General features: G+C 41.8%; 1 pseudogene; it reads left to right on the top strand.

The window, feature by feature from the left end:
- Window positions 1-1354: 1354 nt before the first annotated feature.
- LOC142836416 (17S U2 SnRNP complex component HTATSF1 pseudogene) lies at window positions 1355-3613 on the top strand (annotated as a pseudogene).
- The last annotated feature ends 1813 nt before the right edge of the window (window positions 3614-5426 follow it).

Below are 5426 nucleotides of genomic sequence, written 5' to 3'. Positions count from 1 at the left end.
AATTTCCACATTCCTATTTATAAAATAGGCAATTGATTAAGATCAATTCCATGACTTTGAGGTGTAGGAGTTGTAAATGTCACAGCTATGAAAAGAAGACATTTTAATGTCAAACTCTATATACTTAGAGATATAATTTTTAATGTTATTAATAAAATATATTACCTAAATATAGCTGTAATATCAAGGTTCAGCATACTTTCCTTTTACAGAAAATCGTTGCTTTCATCCTCCATGGACAAACACTCTCAGACACCTTTATTAATTTAAATTCTCTTTTCACGAGACATTACACTTTAAGTATCATTGGAAAGAATTTGTGATTATATCTTGATAATCATTAGAAGTTAAGACTGGAGACATAAATGTTAGTATACTATTTCCCAATAAATATTTGTCTGTGTTAAATTAAGAATGGAACCTACTAAGCACAATTCTCCTGAATTTTATTGTTACCAGTGTTTTTTTTTTTTTTGAAATGCTGCAAGATCCCCATGGCAGTAGGCAGAAGAAATGCTGTAGGTCCCAAATGGTGGCAGCGGGTCATGTGGTGGCAGGCAGCGGGCTCTGGGAGCAGCCAGTCCCAGGCAGAGACGGCTGCTGGTCCCTGAGCAAAGGCTGGTTCCAGGCAGGGAGACATATGGTGGGCGGGCAGAAGACAGAAACATGGATAGACATGACATGCAGGGTGAGGTTGAATGTTTATTCAGGGGGTTATGGAGGAGGAAGGGTGAAGGGGGCGACAGAGAGAGAGGGAGGGAGGGAGGGAGGGAGGGAGGGAGGGAGGGAGGGAGGGAGGGAGAGAGAGAGAGACAGAGAGACAGAGAGACAGAGAAGAGGAGAAAGAGACAGAGAAGGGGGGGAAGCAGAGAAGTGGGGAGAGAGGCAGAAGCGAACCTGCCTCTCTGAGAGGAGGGGAGTGAGCTCAGGCCGGAAGCTGAAGATCAGCCTGCCTCAGCGGATGGGGGAGGGAGTGGGCGTGGCTTGTCTCTTAAAGGGACCAAAACCGTAACAACCAGTTTTGTTTTGGAATCCCCGAAAAACTGGGATCAATACAAATTAAGCTCAATTTATTCATTGAAAACAATTTTATGGACCCGTCACGTTGCCATGCGCTGACAATGCGTTGCCATCAGCCTGAGGGAGGGGGGACTTCGCTCTCAAATAATTTCTTGTTGGGGCGAGGAGGAGGCTGGGGCTTCCGGAGCCAGTGGCTGCCTTGACGGTGACGTCATGCCTGCGTACTTCCGCTTCGCCCTGGCAGAGCCTTGGCGTCCAGGGTCCGTGGAGCCCGCCGGTGTCGTCTTGGCCTTTTCACCTCTCTGAACAGTGTCCCTGGGACCAGGTCAGAAACATGAGTGGCAACAACTTAAGCGGGAACGATGAGTTTGATGAGCAGTTGCGAATGCAGGAATTGTATGGAGACCCCAAGGATGGTAACACCCAGAATGACCCCTCTGGAGAAACCGATTCTTTGGGACAACCGCCCGCCGACACTCCCTATGAGTGGGACCTTGATAAGAAGGCTTGGTTTCCTAAGATCACCGAAGATTTCATTGCTACATATCAGGCTAATTACGGCTTTTCTAGTGACGGTGCATCTAGTTCCACCGCAAACGTCCAGGACACCAACATAAAGACTCTAGAAGAACTGCAAAGAGAAATCCCGGAAGCCACTGACTCCAAAAAAAGGGGAGAAAAGAGAAAGGCCGATTCAGGATGGTTCCATGTTGAAGAAGACAGAAATACAAATGTGTACGTGTCCGGTCTGCCTCCAGACATCACAGTGGATGAATTCATACAGCTTATGTCCAAATTTGGCATTATTATGAGAGATCCTCAGACAGAAGAATTTAAGGTCAAGCTTTACAAAGATAATCAAGGCAATCTTAAAGGAGATGGGCTTTGCTGCTATCTAAAGAAAGAATCTGTGGAACTTGCACTAAAACTTTTGGATGAAGATGAAATTAGAGGCTACAAATTGCATGTCGAGGTGGCAAAGTTCCAGCTGAAGGGCGAGTATGATGCCTCAAAAAAGAAGAAGAAGTGTAAAGATTACAAGAAGAAACTGTCTCTGCAACAGAAGCAGTTGGATTGGAGGCCTGAGAGGAGAGCTGGACCATCCCGGTTGCGACATGAGCAAGTTGTCATCATCAAAAATATGTTTCACCCCACAGATTTTGAGGATGATCCATTGGTGCTGAATGAAATCAGAGAAGACCTTCGAGCAGAATGTTCCAAGTTTGGACAGATTAGGAAGCTCCTTCTGTTTGATAGGCACCCAGATGGTGTGGCCTCTGTGTCCTTCCGGGAACCAGAGGAGGCTGATTATTGCATTCAGACTCTTGATGGAAGGTGGTTTGGTGGCCGTCAAATCACTGCTCAAGCCTGGGATGGGACTACAGATTACCAGGTAGAGGAGACGTCAAGAGAAAGAGAGGAAAGGGTGAGAGGCTGGGAGGCATTCCTCAATGCCCCTGAGGCCAAAAGAGGCCTCCAGCGCACGGATTCCATCAGTGCTTCAGAAAAGGCAGGGCCTTCCAGAGGAAGGCATTTTTCAGAGCATCTGAGCATGTCTAACACAGGTGCTCAGGAAGCTCTAACTGGAATGGCATTTGGAGAAACTATCAATGGAAACACGTTTAAAAAGGCAGAAGATGGAGGCAAAATTGAAGGAAAAGCTTTTGAAAAGGATGCTGATGAAGAGGACCCTGAGAGAGAGAGTGAAGAGGGCTGCGCCAAGAGAGAGAGTGAAGAAGCCCTCCCTGAGAGCGAGCCTGAAGAAGGTAATCCTAAAAAGGAGTCTCAAGAGCATGGTCCTGAAAGAGAATCTAAGAAGAAAGGCAAAGATAATTATGAAAAGAATGGCCTTGCCAAAGTGTCTGAAGACAGTGACCACAGCGGAGAGGCAGAGGCAGACAGCCTCAAGAAAGAATCCGAAGGTGATGATTCAGCATCTGAGGAAGACTGCTTAGACAAGCAGTCTGAAGATGGCGTTGACAAAGACTTAGAAGAAAATGGTGTTAAAAAAGCTTTCGACCAGGATGCCTCCGACAAGGAGTCCCCTGAACACACTGAGAATGGATCAGAAGACAATGACAGTGAAAAATCAGAATTTGAAGAAGGCTCTGAGAGAGAGTTTGATGAAGTCTTGGATGCAAAGGAGGAGGAAGCAGTTGTATATGAAAGGGATTTTAAGAATGAGTCTGACAAGAATGATGACGACTTAGAAGCAGACGAGGAGTGTGGAGATGCTGATGACAAAGAGGAAGAAGATGACATAGATGAGAAGCTCTTCGAAGTCTCTGATGAAAAGGAAGAGGAAGAAGATACGAATGTAAAGAAAGATGAAGATACCAATGACAAGGTATTTAAAGATGCTTTTAGTGAGAAGTTTTTTGAGGAGGAAGGTCTTAATGAGAAATTGTTTGGTGATTCTGATGAGAGAGGGACTGTGGGGAATGTGAAAGAAGATGGGTCTCAGTCCACAGACAGCAGCTTTGCCCTGAGTATTGATGATGATGATGATGATGATGATGATGATGAGGAGGAGGAGGAGGAGGAGGAGGAGGAGGAGGAGGAGGAGATGGAATCCTTTCCACTTGCTTTTTAGGGAAGCCCTGTGTCTCTATCTGCCTGTGCTTCAGGGTCAGTAGTAGTGCATAGCAGTACGATGCCATCAGACTAACATCTCAAAGGTTTCTGTTCTCACCAGTACCATTGCATTTAAATATGTTTATTGGTTCTTCAGTTAAAACTTCATAGTTACAATGCAGGTAAACTGGATACCTGTTTTCTGTTGGATTTGTTAAATGTACGCAAAAAAAATATTTTTAAAGTATCCTGATTGGAATTTGTGATATTTAGAAACAAAGATGAATTGATAATATGCAGAAAAAAATTTTATGCACAAATTTATCTTCAAATTTATGGATAGGCCGATACAAATTAAATTATGAGACATGGTCCAGGACAGGCAACGAATTAAGCTTACTGTGCTTGAATGTGTTTAGTGACAGATAAATCATCCAACATAAACTGTTACTGAACAGCATCCTATAGATAGGAAAGAAAACTAATAATAAAAAGGTTTACAAAGTAATGGTTCCTGATAAGTTCTTTCAAATAAATATAGACTATCCTTCAAATTAATTGTATTTACAATGAAGCAATTTTCAATTAATTTTGTCATTGGTTATTCATAAGGAGTAATAGAGCTTGATTATATGCTTAAAAATTAGTTTTCATGTTTTTAATTACACATTTGTAATTGTGTCTGTGTATAAACACATCATGAATACAGCTGCCCAAGGAGGCCTGGGCACTTGATACTCTTGGAGGTGGAGTCACAGAAGATTGTGATCCACTTGATATTGTTGCTCATAATCAAACTCAGGTCCTCGGCAAGTGCAGTACCAATATGTAACAGCTATCTTCCAAGCCCCCAAATTTCATCTTTATGCATAGAAAAAACACAAATGAACTTAAAAATTCAATGATTTAATATCATAACTGGTAATGCAGATCAGATTTCTATACATCTAAGTAGATGTCACTTTAGGCTTCTTGTTCTTATTCTGAGTTGGAGAGCTGATCAAGCTAGCTGTCTTTGAATGTGACCTATCTTCTTTACTTTTAATCATACATTGGAAAGGTGCTTGCATACAAGCTGTGTGCTTAGTTATATTTAACTTATATTCCTCAGTAATTATACTGTTCATATACACAGCCTGATAGAAGCATGCCTCCCAGTCTCTCGTTCTTCTGGGATGATAATGGTGTACAGGTTGACAAGACAACTTTGTGGGTTAAATGTTGTAATCATGTACAATAGAACTTCTAAAGTACCAATGATTATATTACTAATGTCATCTAATTATTAGCTATTGCTTATTGTTCTTATGAATTGAAGTATTAAGACAACTTTAAGAAAACTGTAAATATTGGTAGGATTTCCTATGAGTTGTGAAATGTGTTCTTGATTTTCTTCTAGTATAAGATAAACCAATAATATAATATTAACAGTTGGAAGATTTACTATGTTAAAAATAAGTATAAATTTCAAATACTGATATTTTAAAGTAATTTATTTTGTGAACATTTAAGAGATGTGTAATATTCTCTACGTTTTGTCCTATCTCTCTATCAATATTGTTTAAGGTGAAACTGAGGAGTTTAATGAATTAAGATGAAGTTTGGATGGGTGCACCCCTCGTGGTCCTGACTTCCTTGCTCATGTTCTCCCTCCTTCTGCTCCTCATTTGGATCTTAAGAGCTCAGTCCGCTGCTCCAATTTGGGTCTCTGTCTTGATCCATCGCCAGATGAAGGTTCTAAGGTGATATGCAAGATATTCATCAGTATGGCTATAGGATAGGGTCTGGACCTGGATAGAAGTGGAAGGGCCTTGGACTTACCGTAGGGAATC

This window comes from Microtus pennsylvanicus, chromosome 16 (genome assembly GCF_037038515.1).
Source record: "Microtus pennsylvanicus isolate mMicPen1 chromosome 16, mMicPen1.hap1, whole genome shotgun sequence".
Taxonomy (NCBI): Eukaryota; Metazoa; Chordata; class Mammalia; order Rodentia; family Cricetidae; genus Microtus; species Microtus pennsylvanicus.
The sequence above is the reverse complement of the archived record's forward strand: the minus strand, read 5'-3'. Positions and strand labels throughout refer to the sequence as shown.